The following is a 19,578-nucleotide window of genomic DNA, read 5'->3' as shown; positions in this document are numbered from 1 at the left end:
GCAGGGACAGGTTACAGTCATCTGACAATGCTAGGCAGGTGGGAGGGGAGTGGCAGCTCAACAGAACACTCAGAGTAGATAGGAGTGGCAGGTCCATGGGACATGGTGGGCAAAAAGGATGGAGCAGGGGCATGCACAAAGACATCGGAGGGCAGGGGGAAGGAGAATAGGGGCAGCAAGCTAAGCACAGAGTTTAAGCAGGAGGTCAATGATGGGGCATAGAATTGGGCAATGGAGGGCAGGAGGAGTGGACTGGTACATCATACTAAATTGAGGGCAGTGGCAGCACATCAGACCATGCATGGCAGGAGGGAGGAGGCTAGTCCATGGATTCACACAACAGAGGATAGGGAGGAGGGGGATGGGGCAGCAAGCTAACTGTTCGGAGAAGGCGGGTATTAGAAACTTTATTGTTTTTAAAACATTTTGTCTGTGCAAACTACTTAAAATATGAACAAGTATGCAGCATAATCTCACTTTTCTTCAGGAAGAAGAAGACGTTAGTGACTGTGACTCCGGGCTCACTTGGCAAAAACACCCCCTGACCCTCCACCCCCTATCGCAAAATGTAATGCCCGTGAAAAGGGTAGGTGAACACAGTGTTATATAGAACATAGTCCTGAGAGCACGATTGAAAATGAAAACTAGATATAGTGTATGGTATAAACTATGCACCAAAAAGTGTGATATAAGATGAACCAGGCGTGAAATATAATATGCAATACATTGTGCGCAATGACAGATTCATTGGAGAGCGCGAGATAGCACAGGCACTAGCGCGTGCTATGCGATATGCGCCTTGGAGTGTAATATGCACAGGGCAGTGTTGTGTAACCTAACTAGTCTCTAAAGTTGTAATATAAAATATGTGCTGGGGAGTGTAACGTTGCATATGCACTGTGACAAAGATATGGATCCCAAATTGTAATATATATGGCATAGCACTGTGCGTTATAACATAGGCATCGAGGAAGGCACGTTAGATGGGGCAATATAACCCGTGCGAAGACAAGTGTGGCATGACATTTTCACGGGGTGGTGTTACAGTGCACATGGGCTAGAGAGTGTCATAGCATATGCACTAGCTAGTGGAATACAATACAGAGGTGTGTGGCACTCGGCAGGCAATGGTGGGTGTAACACAGCATTGGGCTCTGTCAGGAGCGCGCTGTGACTCGCAAGTGATGTTCGTCCCCTTTCCAGAGAGTAAAATAAAAAGTATTACACATCCGGCAGTGGATGTGTGTTTTATTAACTGTGAGGGGGGTTTCTTGCATAGTTTTGGTCGAATTTTTGTCGAATCCCCTTTGAATGGCTTGGTGTGCATGTGTATTAAATGTGCCCGTCAATAGCTACCCATGTTTGTATAAATAAACGACAAGGGTGTCTACCGGGATTAGGCACGGTAGAGCATCAGACATGTCAGAGCTTCACTAGTGGTGTAAATACACTCCACGTGGATTAATTGCATGCATAGTCGCCTTTTAATGAATATCACGCAAATCGTCATGGTGATAGGTACGTACGGTTTGTCCAGCATGTCCTAGGTGTGTCTATAAATATATATTTTTTAAAAATAATAAAAAACAGTGGCCGGCCCTGGGGATTGGGGTCAAAAAAATATAATTAGGAGACAGGCCCTGGGGGATGGGGTCATCAGGGCCAATAAATTAGAATAAGAAGGGGAACCACACAGCCCCCCTTCTTAAAAAAATAAAATAAATAAAAGACTGGCATCGTGCCGGAGGCCATGCCCCCTCCATGCAGCTCTCTGCAAACGCGCCCCCAACAGGCATCTCCAGTATGCGCCAGGGAGCTGCGCTGCAGACAGGTGTTCTGAGGCCAAGCCCCTTTTTACACCTCTCTGCAACGCAGCTCTGTGGCGCTTACTGGAGGTACCTAGTGGTCTAGTGTGACCCTAGGGACCCTTAGGATTCAAGGGGACTTAATCTCTCAACTTAGAACAGCCTCAGGGCGCGTTTACACAGTGGTGAAGGGAGGGGACGGGGCCTGAGGTGACGTGTGCAAACACGCACCATGGCACGTTTTAAATTGGGGATATAATTTCCCTTCAATACTGAGGGCCCCTGGGGGCTAACTAGCCCACCAAGTGCTTCCAGTAAGCGCCACTGAGCTGCATTGCAGAGAGGTGGTCCAGGCCGTGCCACTTTTTACACCTCTCTGCAACGCAGCTCTGTGGCACTTACTGGAGGTACCTAGTGGGCTAGTTGGACCCTAGGGACCCTCAGGACTCAAATGAACTTAATCTCCCAACTAAAAACAGACACAGGGCGTGTTTACACAATGGTGAAAGGAGGGAACGGGGCCTGAGTTAACGTGTGCAAAAACGCCCTGTGGCCTGTTTTAAGAGGTAGTTTTAATCCCCATGCCCTATTATATACTAGGGGCTTATAGAGGAGGTAAGGCTAATCACAGGGGGACCCCAACGCATAATGTTCCCTAGTGTATGTAGGTGTTTTCACTGTATTCTAAGTGTCTTTTAACATAGCACTGGCTCTAGGACTGGTTAGTCAGACTCAGTTACCACCAGTATCCGTCTGAAAAAGTTGAGGGTACAGGATGATTTTGCAACAAGGCTTCTTTCTGCTCTTCTTTTTGTTCTTTCTGCACGTTATCCTTCTTCCTGCACTTATCTTCGTATTTGAGGACTTCTGTTGCTTCTTTCTGCACTTCTTTTGTTTCTTTCTGTGCATTTTTTCTTCTTTCTTCACATGTCCTATCTCTGTAGGCATAGTTAGAAATTAGCATTTAAAAAACCTTTGAAATTAACAGAAAAAACCATAGGTTTCAGGCACGTTATAGTTAGGAATTAGCATTTAAAAAACCTCAGAAATTCACTGAAAAAACCATAGGTTTCAGGGGTGTTATAGTTAGCTGGACTTTTCACTTGTACAAAACCATTGAAATTCCCCCGTTATAGTTAGTTCAGCTAACTATAACTCGCGCGCCCGCAATGCACTGCTGATGACGTCACATATTACATCACTCATGACATGGTCAGTGACATCACTCATGACATCACTGATGACATCTCAAATGACATCACTGATGACATCACTGATGACATCATCCTTGTGATAGAGTGGCAGACCTCCTCTCACCCTAATATAACCTTTGATACACACATTCAAAAATAGAGACTAAAATTTTCAAAACAATGGACATACCAATACCAGTTACAACAACCTCTTCAGTAATTCTAAGATCCACATACACATCCACTCATTCACCAACAGTCCAATACAGTCACTCATACATGTACTCACTCATCATATGTACTCATACACCTATACATCCTGTTACACAATGCCACTCATCCATAGAGTTACTCACACACATAGTCACTCATGCTAATAAAGAATCAAACATACATTTACTTGCATATACAGTTATACACACACCACCACACTTACTTCTACGGAAACTTACACATACTTAGTCTTTTAAACAATCACTTATAGAAACACATACTTATTCATACAGGAACTCTTTCAATCTCTCACTCTCACATATACTCACTTATATACACCAATAGTCACATATACTAGTTTAAAACATATGTAGTTACTCATAAAGACACTATTGAGACAGTCATTCACTCACTAACACACCCATACACACACTCATCCACCCATACAGTCCTGCACACATACTGTGTTCAACACATACAAGCAGTGAGTCACTCATTCATGCACCTATGCACTACGTAATACCCCCACCGAACCATGCAGACACTCAGACTGATACTCAAAAAACCAACTAATAACCTATATAGACACCCATGTAGCTACTCACCAACCCATTCAGCCACTTATACACAAAGTGAGAGACTGATACAGATATTTACATATTTAAACATTACTCACTAAGCCATGTATTCACTATGATACACTTAATCAGTCAGTTACACAATCAATTTTTCAAAAACAAATCATCCATTTAGACACTTATATACCCATTTATTCTTCCATCGACCTTGAGATATACATATATAAAACATATTTAATTTTCAGAATAACACACATTCACTGGATGATGTCATCAGTGATGTCATCAGTGATGTCATTTGAGATGTCATCAGTGATGTCATGAGTGATGTCACTGACCATGTCATGAGTGATGTAATATGTGACGTCATCAGCAGTGCATTGCGGGCGCGCGAGTTATAGTTAGCTGAACTAACTATAACGGGGGAATTTCAATGGTTTTGTACAAGTGAAAAGTCCAGCTAACTATAACACCCCTGAAACCTATGGTTTTTTCAGTGAATATATATATATATATATATATATTCTGCTCCAAAGGTTGTCCACCGGGTGAGCAGCACTCGATCAGCAGCTTTGTTTATGATAGGCATGGACGAGGATCCGCTTGTAGAAGACGCTCCGTAGTGGAATTGCCTGACGCGTTTCGAAGCTCCATATGCTACAAAGCTGCTGATCGAGTGCTGCTCACCCGGTGGACAACCTTTGGAGCAGAATATAACACGCGGCCGTCCTGCCGCGGAGCTTGCACCACCCCGCAATGTTATGGGGGCCACTTGACATGGTAACCATCATGTCAGTAATGTGGGCCAGCAGCAGCAAACAGGATTGAGGACGAGTCCACTTGCAGGGTCCATACAGGACAAGATTTGTGTGCTATCCGGACCATATTATCCACAATGCACAGTCTCATTCGAGCTTCCCATTGGTGGGAGTGCAATATGAAAATGGCGAAGTAGGTTCAGCGTTTGCACACACCGTCTCCATTAAAGCCTCTGAAGAGAAGCATATGGAGCTTCGAAACGCGTCAGGCAATTCCACTACGGAGCGGCTTCTACAAGCGGATCCTCGTCCATGCCTATCATAAACAAAGCTGCTGATCGAGTGCTGCTCACCCGGTGGACAACCTTTGGAGCAGAATATATATATATTCACTGAAAAAACCATAGGTTTCACACATGTTATAGTTAGCTGTACATTTCACTCGTAAAAAACCAATGAAATTGCCCCCTTATAGTTAGTGCAGGCAACTATAACTCACGCGACCGCAATCCTCTGCTGATGCTAATACTGTATTTAGACACTTATTTGCCCATGTCTTCTTCCATTAAATTTTAGCTATACATATATTACAAATATTTTTTTTTCATAAAGACACATATGTCATCAGCAGAAGATTGCGGTCGCGTGAGTTGTAGTTGCCTGCACTAACTATAACGGGGCAATTTCATTGGTTTTTTACGAGTGAAATGTACAGCTAACTATAACATGTGTGAAACCTATGGTTTTTTCAGTGAATTTGCAAGGTTTTTTAAATGCTAATTCCTAACTATAACGTGTGTGAAACCTATGGTTTTTTCTGTGAATTTGTACGTTTTTTTAAATGCTAAGTTACTTTACGCCATTCGTGGCGTTGCGCGCCCAGTTAACGCAGTTCGTTCCGTGCGCGCGCTGTGCGCTTCGCGCACCGCGCGCCCACTTTACGCAGTTAGTGCCGTGCACGCACGGTGGTCACGCGGTGCGCTGCGCGCACCGCGTGCCCACATTATGCAGGATGGGCCATGTACGCACGATGCGCTTCGCGCACCGTGCGCACATGGGGGACATATTATGCGCATCTTTTTGAAATGTATTCTTTGTTAATTTTATATCTGTAATAAGCCATGCACAAATGGTGCCCTTCGGGCACCATTTGCACACGGGGTGGGGAAAATGTGGATTATTTTTTTTTTTTTTACATTTTTACTGTACGCGTACGGTAAGCGTAATCGGCGAATTACCGAAAAAAAAAATACTTTTTTTTTTTTGGGCTTGTGGGTTGTTTGGGGACCCCTATATCAATGCTGGGTGGTTAGGATGTGACGAAACTGCCTCTTTAGCCATTTTTTGGCTTCGTTTTTGCTGCCCAACTCAGAGAGCGAGAGAGAAAATGGCGGCCGTCGCTTCCTGGTTTCGACCGATTTGAATGTTTACTAAGATCTAAGAGCCAATCAAAATCGCGCTCGCGCACGCCACCGTACGCGTACGGTAAGTGCACCGTAAGCGCACCGTAAGCTGGCTCAGATATATATATTGATTTAAAGGCTATTTTCTCAGAATCTACTGAACAGATTTACACCAAACCTACAAAAGGCACTTCCTTGACCTGAGGACTACCTCTCTGCCAAATTTCTAGTAATTCTGTTCAGCCGTTCGGGCTGTAGCTGTGTCTAAAGGTCCTATGGAAAAATGCATGGGAAAAACGCGTTTTGGGACCCCCCTTTTATCTCAGCCCCCGCTTGACGAATCCCCCCGAAACTTTCAGGGTAGGAGCGGAGCGTAGCGCCCCACCTATTTTGAAAAATTCGCGAGGATTCGTCGACCGGCGCCAAAGTTATTCAAAATAGAATGTTGCGGATTTCCTATGGAAACGTGGTCCTAACTATAACTACCTACTGGCAACCGCCAGTAGGTAATATATATATATATATATATATATATATTCACTGAAAAAACCATAGGTTTCATGCATGTTATAGTTAGGAATTAGCATTTAAAAAACCTTAGAAATTCACTGAAAACAACAGGTTTCAGGGGCGTTATAGTTAGCTGGACAATTCTCTCGTACAAAACCCTAGAAATTCCCCGTTATAGTTAGTTCAGCTAACTATAACTCGCGCCCCCGCAATGCACTGCTGATGACGTCACATATTACATCACCCATGACATGGTCAGTGACATCACTGATGACATCTCAAATGACATCACTGAAAACATCGTTCAGTGTCTGTCTGTTTCTGTAAAGTTACATTTTGTTTCATATAAATGCCAAGCTGTATCGGGGAATCAGTGGGTGTATAAGTGTCTCTATGGAGGATTTAGTAGGTGCGTGACTGACTATATAAGTGAATGATTAAACGTATCTTACTGAATGCATGGGTTAGTGACTAAACTGTGTGAATGTCTATGCGTCTGTCTGTTGGTGTGTAAGCGGATGCATGGTTTTGTGAATAGGTACATGAATGTCTATATAAGTTATTGATTGGTTGTCTGAGTATCTGTATGGGTGCCTGAGTGTTTGTGTGTGTGGGATGTGTGTGACTCTGTGCATAGATGTGTCAGTGGGTGATTCACTGGGTGCATGGTTTCAACACTAGGTCTGTAATGGACTGTATGGGTGGGTGAATATGTGTATGGTTGTGTTAGTGTGTGAATATATATTTCATTAGTACATGTGTAATTTAATACATATGTGAACAGCAGTATATATGTATGTTGGAGTACAGAAATGACTGTAACTGAGAGTGTGTGATAGTGTGAGTGGCTGTATGGATGAGTGTGTGCTTGTATCATTGATTGTATAAGACCATAAGAATGTGCTAGTATTTGTATGAGTAATTGAGCTTGTGTGTCTATAACTGTATAGGTGAGTAAATGGCAGTGTGATTAATTATTTGCATGACTGAGCATGTGTGTGAGAACCTCTATGGATGAGTAGCGGTGTGTGAGCGTCTATATAGGTGTATGAGTGCATATGATAGTCCTGTACTGAGTGACCATAAGTATGAGTGACTGTACGGGTGAGTGAGTGGATGGGTGTTTAGACCTAAGACTCTGTGATGGGGTATGTACTTATTGGTGTTGGAGTGTCTGTGGTTTTGTGAGTGGCAGTATGTAATTTACAGTGGGTGTATCAAAGGTTATATTAGATTGTGAGAAGATGCATCAAATCATCACATGAATGGCGTCATCAGTGATGTCATCAGTGATGTCATTTGAGATGTCATCAGTGATGTCATCAGTGATGTCACTGACCATGTCATGAGTGATTTAATATGTGACGTCATCAGCACTGCATTGCGGGGGCGCGAGTTGTAGTTAGCTGAACTAACTATAACGGGGAATTTCTAGGGTTTTGTACGAGGGAAATGTCCAGCTAACTATAACGCCCCTGAAACCTATGGTATTTTCAGTGAATTTCTAAGGTTTTTTAAATGCTAATTCCTAACTATAACGTGCCTGAAACCTATGGTTTTTTCAGTGAATTTCAAAGGTTTTTTAAATGCTAATTCCGAACTATAACATACCTGAAACCTATGGTTTTTTAAGTGAATTTCAAAGGATTTTTAAATGCTAATTCCTATCTCTAAAGCTATGATGTTTAATAATTTTCATAGGATTTCTAAATCTTTATATTTCAGTGTGTCAATTCCTTTTTTTATATTATTTTTTAACCATTTTTAAAACTTTTTTTCTTCAATTCTTTTAAAAATTAAAAAATATTTGTTTTAATGATTTAAAAAAATATATATATTGTAAATGTATTTAAACTATTTTTTATATATTTCTAAATATTTTGTAAACTATATTTTTAATACTTTTTTTTTTTTTTTAACAATTTATTTTGGATTCGCGCACCCTATGCGCACCTTTCTCGATCCCTGCGCGGAACATAGTCGCCATTTTACGAGTGTAGTGTAGGATCTGCGTACGGTATGCGTTGGGTACGTATTTTGGTGCGCGATTGCTATGCGACCGGTACGCGACTTCAAGCCCATACGCGAGACGTACGAAGCACGTTACGCGACGCTCGCGCGCTTCCGCGTGATCTCATGTGCGTGTTTGACGCGGTGGGTGCGCGAATCCCGCTAAATATTTTAAATGTCAAAAAACAAATATATATGTATTTCATGTGAATATTAATTGAAGACATAATCTAAACTACTAATAAAATGAATATATTTTTACTTCTAATACTATATTCCTTTTAAATGCAATTTTGCAAATTCGCGCTCGGTGCGTGCTGCCTATTCGCACGGTGCGCGGATCCCATGTGACCTGTAAAAAAGAGATTTGATTGGTTCATTACACTTCCTATTCGAACTATTGAAAGACCCCGCCCATTCCAATCATTCTTCTTTGACCTTCTTTGGAGGAGCATCTCTCTGCTGAAAAGAACTTTTTTTGACTAAGTTTACACTTAGATCAAACTTTTTCTTCAAAACAATGGTTTCAGGGCAGCAGGCATCTCCAGCATCTGCTCATTCATCTGAAGATGAATTTCTGGAAAAACCACCACGCCCAGAAAGGTACTCTTCTGTGGTATGGAATTTTTTTTACTTTTCCTGAGGGGCAAACCAAAACTAATGCCACCTTAGTGACATGCAAGATCTGTCAGCGAGTGCTCTCCCGTGGCGATCCAACCAAAAAGTATTCTTGTGGTACAGCCAGCATGAAGAAGCACCTGAAGACCATGCATCCGGTCAACCTGGCACGTGAGGAGTGCCGAAGAATGAGAGTTCTTCCTAGTCCTTCAGAGGCATCACGGCCGAGTACTTCAAGGGTGGATCCATCTGTCAAAAACTTGGACATCCGTCCACAGTTTGCCACATTAAAAGTGCTCTGCATAAAATGCAACGCCGTCCTTTGCTATGGAGAGCAGTCCATTGACCTGATTTGCAGAAAGCAAGAGAACCATCATTGCTAGTTTTTTTTTTTCCCCTGAAGTTCATTGTTTTGTTCCTCCAGTTCTGTTTGTCCTTTTTTTTCCAGATAAACCCAAAAAACTTAAAAATTGTTCAGAAAACCAAGAAAAAAATATAGAAGAAAAAAACATTCTTCTAAGAACTAACTTTCCTGGTTTTAAAAAAGAGCTATATTTGTTTGTTAGTGTGTGAAAGTTTAGATGAATGTATGTGTAGTGCGTAATTGACTGAACGAATGCATTAGTAGTGTATGGTGAATGTATAAGTGCAGAACTATGAGGAAGTGCTGCAGCATCACACAGTAGCCCCTTTAACTGCAGTCTGCTGTAGTACTTCCGAAGCACAGGGATGCAACATATGTACATAAAGTGTAGCAGTGTAGCTCACTGGTTAGAGGAGGCATACCCTGAAGCAGAGATCAGACCCGGGACCTGGGTTCGATTCCCGACGCGGCAGGGTCCAGAGCCCAATCGTCCACGGACTCGATAATTCTCGCTTCGGTGCCCACTCTAAGCACGAGTTCACACTATGCAGCTCTGGGCAACAAGCCTGCTTAATCTCCACAACGGCCCCCCGCGGCGGGATGCCTGGCTTTCACCTTGGGGATGCCCAGTACGGGTTATCTTACAGGGAAAAACCAGGACGGGTTCCCAATGCAAGCGCCAAGATGCCCGTAGGGTGATAGCTGCGCTCTATAAGTACATCAATCAATCAATCAATCAAATATGTTGCAAATCTATGCTTCTCTCTGCACGGCTGCTTAAACTGCAGCCATATAGTGACACAGGCACCCTAGCACCATGGTGCAAGGATATCTGTGTCATGTGGTGTTTGTTTTGTGCAGTAAGACACTCCTTCCTGCACAAAAACAATCAGTAAACACATTTTTCTCCTTCAATGTATGCTGAAAATTTTAGCATGCATTGAAGGTTAAAAAATGAGGAGAAATGAAAAAATTCTCCTCGTGCTTTGCTCAACCAATTGGAGAATGGTGCAGCATTCACACACGTCGAGATTTATGATTTCTGATAAATCTGGAGATGTGTCTTGTTCTATGAGTATTCAGTGCAATCACGCACAGCAACACTTATAGAACGCCCTTTCAATGCAAAGTGGTGTGTATGATGAGGTTGTATTTACATGGAGAAGAAAAGGTACACAGAGTGCCTTTTCCTCTCTTTGTAAATATGAAAGAGTGTATTGCGCTATAATTATGTTCCAAAAAGTGACATATTTCTGTTTGAAAAATTGCTTGCGAATGATAGGAGGTAAGCACAGTTTTGTCTGCAAAGATGCTCAAAGAAGAATGATTGAAATTATTGCGGTCCTTCAATAGGTACAATGGGAAATATTATGAACCACTCAAATCTGTTTTTTTGCAGATCACATGATATCCTATGACAGGGAGATTCAAAAACAACATAGGTATAAACAGGGTGTTTTGAAAAACGTATTCAAACTTTGTAGCTTCTTCCAGATCTGCCCATTGTACATATTAATACTTAGTTAAACTTACCTTCACAGTAATTGTAATAAAAAATGGTACACATTTTTTAAAGATGTTTTTTGTAATGTCAATTGGGGTAAATTGCTTATTTTAGAATTAGGATCTGTGAAAGAAAAGAAAAAATAGTTATAGCATGTAATAATACATTTCTAACAACACAGCATAATTTAAACAAAGTAATTTGTTTGCCTTTTATGCTGTTCTCAGAATATATTGAATTTCACTAGAAATAGTGATTTCAATCGTACTCGTCACATAACAGCGGGCAAAAAAAATAATCAAAAAGATTGTTTAAAAAAAAAACAACATGCTATTCTCAGTAAAATACCAGAAAATACAAATCACACAAATATGAAATGCTTATGGCTAACAAAATTTTATAACTTTAACTTATAAAAACTGTAAATGTTGTCGCTTTAAAATATTCACCGAGTCAATGAGCACGAAAAAGTCCATAATTCTAACATATACCTTTCCTTGAGGCCAAATGGTATTTTTGCACTCCTTTGTATGTAAATTGTCCAATGGTAATCCTATTAAATTATAATAATAAATTCCTCAGAGAGTGAATTATCTTCCTAAAACTTTGGCTTTAAAAATATTAGGAAGGAATTTGGTAATTCACTAGGCAAACGTTGTTTGAAAACCAGCTGGGCATCATTACAAAGTGTCCAGCCTTTGTCACATTTTAAATAGGCAGTGTAATGTCCAGATGTTGTGGAAGGACCATCATGGAAAATTATTGCAATTGCTACAAAAGTCCTTCCTGATATTGATAGTTGTGTTGCTACAAATTGCTTTATTAAAGTATTCCATTTTCTTCCATCAGCTGTACAACGTTGCATCATTAAAATTATATATTGTCCATATTTTAAAAAAAATAATGTGGATAACATTTCTGATTTACATTGGCTACACTCCATGTTTTGATTTGCACCTTTAACTAATTTATTGAAAGACACTGATTTACAGTCTGGTAATGTTAAATATAGAAATCTTTCAGTGTCTACATTAGTGCTAGATGTATACATGCAATTTTCACAATGATGTTCCCATTTGTAAGAAAGGCCAAAAGTATTTTCTATTTCTACACCTTCATTTTCAAAAATGGTAAACATATACATTAAAAAATCCTGAGCATCTTGTTGGATATTTTGCGTAAATTGTGTAGAACCAGAACACACATCCAAAAGATTACGAACATCTGAAACAGTTTGTATTTTACTTGTATCTGTTGTCAATTTTTCATAAACAGAATGCAACAAAGAACAAAATCTTTTTTCCCGATTCTGCATAATTTGTTCTTGCAAACCTTCAAGATACAAAACAACATTGACCACTACATTAGCATTGCAGTTGACACCTGAACTATTTTCAAACTGATAACCAACAATCTCTTCAATAGTGTCCTTTTTCTTTTTACTTGCAATCACATTATCTTATTCTTTTCCCTTCTCTACACCTTCAGTACAGATATTCTCAAACCTTCTTTTTCAACCAACCACATGCTTTTCAAATACAGGATATTGACCTAAATTGAGAGCATACACCCTTCTTAACCTATTATACTCTTTTACACAGTTTGCATCTGCAGTAACCTTTGTCTCATCAAAATCAATCAAAAACAAACCAGATAATGTTCTGACTCACGACAAAGCTACATATGCCATACCCTCTTTAAACACTGTAGATCCAATGTTCACCAATGCACTGCCTACACTTAATCCTTGAGATTTATGAATAGTCACTGCATATGCCAGAGAAAATGGAAATTGTTTCCTACGGACATATAAATCTTTAATTAGCAAAAAACGAACTGTACAACAACCAATTTCTTTAATTTCTTCAATCTGATCAAATTTAATTTTTAAAAATTCAATTCCTTCTTTTTGCTGATAATTAACAAAATCCACCACTTTACCCATTGCTCCATTAACTAAACCTTTTTCTACATCCAAATTACACCTTAAAATAACCCGACAGTTTACACTTGCATATAGAGTCTTTTCTAAACCAGCCGTTTTAGATATTTTTTTTTCTAAAGAATCCAGTTTTGTTTTCAATTTTCCAGTAAAAATAATAGTGATTCGTTCATGCTCTATTTTATCGATGGCTTCCATTATTATAATTTCTTCATTTTCCAGTTTCAACAGTTCTTCGTTGAATATAGAACACTCGCGCAGTGTTGGCATTAAGCAGATCACTGATTTATTTTCTGGAATTTTCATGTACACTTTCTCAGGAACTACTTTTTCATTTGGAAAGTAATCGACTTTCCAAAGCTTGTTTGCCATGTTCTGTCAGAAGTCCAATTCTTATATCTTGAAGAATACTTTCATATTCAGCATCATTTGCCTGTCGCATATTTGTTGTCAGTTCTTTGTATTCAAAATATGTCCCAATGTTCACGGTGCCAACACTACCAAGAGAGTTTCTGGTATCTTCATGTGCAAGTGTTTTAAATACCGGTTGTGCTTTTACCGGAGTCAGTTGCAGTAGATCTCCAAAAACGATGACGTGTTTTCCTCCAAATAAAACGTCATACTCTGTTTTAAGAATTTACTGCATTCTTAAATGCACAAAGGCAAGCATCAAGTTTGAGACCATACTTACCTCATCAATAATGAGAAGTTTCATTTTCTTCAGGACTCTTGAAACTTCACAACAAGCTTCTCCAGATAGCTTGTGGTATTCCAATTTGTTGTCATGCTCTACTGGTAGCATTAGTAAACGATGTAAAGTAATTCCTTTAATATTATGTGCTGCCAACCCAGTTGGAGCAGTGACAACACAAGACAAATGTGACTCAGTTGTTGTCTGCAGATAACTTGTAATTACTTTAATTAAGAAACTTTTTCCTGTTCCAGCTTGACTACTCACATACATTCGGATAGGTTGAAATGATGTACATGAGCACCCTTTCTTTTCATGAAGTAATCCATGGTCAATCTGCTCTTTCACTTGCTGGTATATTTGTTTCTGTTCAACATTTAGTTGTTCTTCCAAGTTTCCTAACTGTATTACATCTTCTTGAGCTTGATACATTGCTGTTTCCACCTTATTCATGGCAATTGCTGCTTCATTTTCAACAATTGGTTGTCCTAGTGGATCTGACTCAGTGCAGCAGAACTTTGACTGTCTTGAGAACTGTCTCTAGCAATCTCAGCTGCAATTGTAGCTTCTTGATCAATTTCATCATTCAACATTTTCACATCATTTGCAAAAGCACTGCATTGTATGCTATCTTTACAAGCATTAAATGAATCTTCATAGCTCTGAAAATCTCCAAGTAATTCCAGTTCTGAACGCCATGGTTCAAACATTTGCAAAAGGGCTAAATAGTAAAATTCCTTTTTATCAGCAGTGTCGCAACTCAGTTTCCTGTGATTAATTCAATTTCCTTTCCTTTGTTTCACCAAATATCCTTCGGAACCAATCACTGCATATTTTCCATCATTGATGTTCTCTGTAGTATTCCGTTTAAAAGTGTAGTTTTGCAGCACTTCATAGAGACACATGTTCTCAAGATAATGACTTCTGTTTGGGTAATATGTGTCCAACATATCCGTTTTCAAAATATCTGTACTTTCTGGTTCTTTTTCTGCTAATTATTCCATTTCTTGAACAGATTTCAGTACCCGATTTCGCATTGCTGCATGACCTAGACTCACCCAAATGATTCTTCTACTTTTGGAGTATAGACTTGCAGATGATAACCGATCTGAGCATTCATATGCTCCAATTTCACGATGCGATAATATCTTCAAACTGAAACTGTATAATTTCTTACTTGGAGTCTTCTCATGAGAAATCTCTTCCCACATTTCTTTCAATTCTGTCTTTTCTGATTTAGTACTGTAGGACGTTACATATCGAGCAACAGCAATGGAATTTTCCGCAACATACTGAATATCCATATTTGCGTTCCACATGGATAAAATAACTGGATTGTAGTCATTTATGTATTTTGACTCTTCGCTTCTTCTTAAGTTGTAGGTATTTTTCGGAGACTTTCTTATGATGGTATGTCGCATAGCTGACATAAAACTGTTCACTCTTCCTTTGGATAATACAGGACGTGGAAATCCAAAACGACATTTGGTATAGAACTTATCCTTTGACTTGTACTTTCGTCGACAGTATTTTCCACACCTATGGCTTTGGAATCGTAAGACTTGTTGTTTTAAGTTTTTATCTTCTCTGCTATTGGGTACGGCACATCTTTTTTATATTGGAATTTGCCTCTCTAAGAAATTCAAGTAAATCATCCCAAGCATACTCAGCACAGCTTAGTGTAACAAACCATGTAAGAGTTCCCAAGTTCCGTAGCATACATTTCATTCTCCATGATGACGGTACCAATATTCATTAGTCCCACGCTGACATGCCATCAGATTAATCAAGTGAGATTCTAAATGATCATCTCTCTGATGCACTTTATCCATAAAATCCTTTGCAGTTACATTTTGCAGATGCATTCCAGTTTTTAAAATGTGATTTACTGCATATGAAAGTCCAGACAAGTCACTTTCAAACATAAGATGAAACATATAAGGGATACATTGTCGAAATCTTGGATCTTCTGCATATAATCTTGTTGTCCGATATTCAGATGCAAGAATCTGCACAGGACGTTCATCATATCATACACCTTTTCCTGTTGGAAACAACTGCGGGAAACAACAAGCTTCCAAGCTCTCTTCTCATACACTCATGGGACTTTCTCTTGCTTTTTTCATTTGGAACAACTCAATTGTATTCCCCATCACCTCTTTGGAATGAAGTGGATGTACACTGTAATGTTCATAGATTTCTTCACATCTGGACATGTCCAGTTTTTTTTTTTTTTTTTTTTTTTTTTTTGAAAACCTTTATTGACAGTTCAATCAAGAACAAGTATGGGCCTACAACCCCCCGGGGCCGGCCGCTAAGCAATCAGAGCAAAAAAAAGGCAAGTGTAAACACAGGCAGCACTTCGGGGAGCAGAATCGTAATGCTAATACTGTGAACAAAGTAGGTAGGGCACCAGGAGAAAAAGGTTTTCATTTTATAATGAAACAAGGCAGAAGGATCAGGTGCCAGACAATTTTCAAACAGCAATTACAGGTATGCAGAGTAATAAACGTAAGCGATTTAAAGCAATCCATTAGGTCAATGGCGCAAACACAAGAACATCAGGATGGGGAAAAATGTCATAAGCAGTTGCGCCTGCAGTCCCACGCCAGAACTCCCGGAGAGCACCCCGGAAATTGTGGTACACACGGAGCGACAACGAGTCATAGCAAAGGAGGTGTATCACGCTGATCCCAGAAAAGAAAAACAAAAAGAATCAGAGAAGAAAAAGGAGGCCATGGAAAAAGAGATAAAAGACTAAAGAATCCCCTCCCCCAACCCCCCACCCTGCACCTCTGCAGATGAGTACGGCCCCCCCCCCAGCAGTGTGCCTGTCGCCCTGGAACCAGACCCGAAATATAGGAGAATAGGGAAAAAGAAGTAGGAAAAGAACCCCACCAGACGGGGGGGGTAGAGAAAGTATTAATAAACTGGAGGAGGGCCTTCAAAACATACCCCCGGCTTCTCCCTCCCGCACGGTAAGTTTCCCCCAAAGTGAACAATAAACGGCACAAAATCTATCTTCTCAAAGAAAAATGGGGGGGAGCATTATGCACCTATTATGCTGTTAGCTATGCCAGGAGAGCACGCAACCCCTGAGCCCGCCCGTCCACTAGATGACCACCCCTGAAGGATCAGCCTCATCCCTGACCACTCTTTGGGAGTCTGCCCATGCCCACCCCTCGACCCAGCACCATATCCGATGTTCCAAGGTAGAGGATTGTCCAAAAACGTCCGAGAAGCGACGCACACAGGTGGGGTGGAAGTCTCTGAGCATCAACACAGTCCGCAGCGTGGAGAAACAGGCTTCCCAGTGCTGCACAAGGATATGCACTGCACTCCAGGTCCAGGAAGGCAGAAGCAGCCAAAGCAGACAATAGTTGCTGGAGTTGTCTCTGGGTCGCAGGAGGGCACGTACGGGACGAGGCTACCACATCCCACTCAGGTCTAATGCCTCCGGGGCAGATCAGGTCCTCAGCTGGACGAACACACTGTAGCATACTGGCCGGAGCGTCCAGCCGTGCACTAACCTCAGGGGTGGCCGCCAAAGTGTCCTCCTGTGCGCAGTGTGGGTAGTCCCTGTGTACGTGCGGACAGGCGGGCCGCCACTGCCCCAACGCCGACGCCACACCGTCAAGCTTACTCCCCAAGACCCCGACACCATGAATCAAGGAGGAGTGAAGAGCACCAAGGGCCTCGAGGAGGTCGCCGTACCCCAGCACAGCTCTCTGCGATCGCGCTGCCACACTCCCGAAAGTCGCACTCTCACAATCCCGCTGCGGCCCAGCGGACAGGATGGTAGGCTTCATCGCAACAAGATGGCCGCCAAGTATGCCCGACCCTCACCGGGGCCGGGACCCCGGGACAAGCGTCTCGATGTCCACGTCGCTGGTGACCGGGTTCCGGGGGCAGGCGAAAAGTTATCCGTTGCGTGGTCACGGGCAACAGTCGTCCCCACTACGGACCAGCTCCCGTAAAAATGCGGGGGCGGCCCGCAATGATCAGGGCAGGATACGGGCGGCGGCCGGGCAGCTCACCATCAAAGGCAGGGGCAGCCACCGGAGGGTCTGAGAATTGCACCCCCGGGCATGCACTCGGTCCGCTACGCTTGACAGTAGAGACGACCACGACGAAATGTAGGCCGAGTTTGGCACCGCTCCGGTGGACCGACTCCACCCAGTCACAACAGGCCGCTGTTGTTGAACTGCCACCCGGCCACGGCGTCCACTCGAGGACCCGGCTCCAGGGCCGCACAGGCCGCAAAGTTCAAATGCACATTTCTCCAGCGATACCGCAGCCAGAAACCTCGGAGTCACACAGTCGGGTGCCTCTCTCCTTCAGAAACACGACCGCGTAGCACAGGTTAAGGATCTCGTGCAGGATATCCGTGCGGGATACATGTCCAGTTTTTCAGTTTGTCCACTTAATGTTTCAGTATCTTCTGCTAAATCTATTTCTTCTTCTCCTAAAAACACATTTCTATAGTACTCATTTTTTTTTATCAGATACAATGATGAGCTTTCTAACATCCACTAACTCTTGCCAGATTTTCTTATTCATAGTAGGAACACCATTAACTAGAATGACAAGTGGTTCATTTTCTGCATGGTCTACACAGATAGTTTTAATGTTTTTCTTTAAATCTAACGGTAAATACACAACTCTTCCTTTCAATCCTCTTTATAACTCTGATGGAGGTAATTTACCTGTTTTAGGCTTCATACGAACAATAGCCTGAAACGGGTGCACACATTGAATGAGAATAGACTCATAGGTATTTAAATCTATCAGCTCTGGAGGAATAGCAACCAACTCTAGATTATTATGAACAGCTCTAGCAAGCATTTTATTCTCATCTAATTTGTTATAACAATATTTGCAAATACGCTGCTCAGATCCCAAATCAAAACAATCCTCTACCAACAAATAAGTTGCAAATTCCTTCCACTTATCATTATTTTCTATTTCACTTTTTAAATACAGATTGACACTCCTAGTCTGATTTTTATAGTGACTTCGCCGACAACAAATACAAGAAACCTTTGGTCTTTCACATGAAATTACCTCAAACTTTGTGATTTGATCTTCAAAGTTTTTTGTAATCACGGGTTCAACATTGTCTTCAACATTTTGTTCTACTAATGTGTCAGTTTCTGCACTCTCTTGCTGAGGACCAAAGTAACAAAACTCAATATCATCACAAACCATCTTCACATCTGATACTGACCCACTCAAAAGAGCACTGTTCAACTCATTTAATTTTAGTGCTGGACTTTTTGCATAATACAATCTTCTCACTAACTTCCGCATTTGAGTATGATGTACTGCCAACATCCTGAAATGGTGAAAAACACTTTGACAAACTTTCCTAGAAAGACAAGCCAGAGAATGACCTTGCAAACCAGTATTTTTACTCACTTTGCAAGGGTCTAGTCCTTGCAACACCTTAATCTTTTGTTTAACACTTTTTTTACTATATGCTCGTAAAAAACGACATAATTTATCAATAGATTCTTGTCGTACACTACAAATACTACTTCAATCCCAAGTGTACACAGGGTGTTTAGGACGTCTCCCTAGAACTTCATCAGCTATCACTTCTTCTGCATTTCTTTCAACCATTTTCTCTTTGTCAATTGGACAACCATCTCTAACCTCCTAACCTAGACCACTGGTGTCAACTGCATGTAACAAATTATTGCTCTGTAAATAAACCTCTTCATTAAAAAAAGGCTCTGAACTGGAACTGTGTTTCCATTCTCCCAAAAAAAATCAAAACATTTGTTCTATTAATTACTCTTTTCCTCCTACTTTTGGCCTTCATTAAATGGATTGGTTTATCTAGTGATCAAATTCTGTTTAATACTAAAATTAATAGTTTCCTTTTTACTTCAAAAGCCTTTTCAACAATGGTTTCAATATGCTTCTTTTTTTATAAAATAGAGCTCTCTTTTTATATTTCTTCACATCTTTCAGCAAATTATGTACT

The sequence above is a fragment of the Triturus cristatus genome, chromosome 6 (genome assembly GCF_964204655.1).
Source record: "Triturus cristatus chromosome 6, aTriCri1.1, whole genome shotgun sequence".
Lineage (NCBI taxonomy): Eukaryota > Metazoa > Chordata > Amphibia > Caudata > Salamandridae > Triturus > Triturus cristatus.
The sequence above is the reverse complement of the archived record's forward strand: the minus strand, read 5'-3'. Positions refer to the sequence as shown.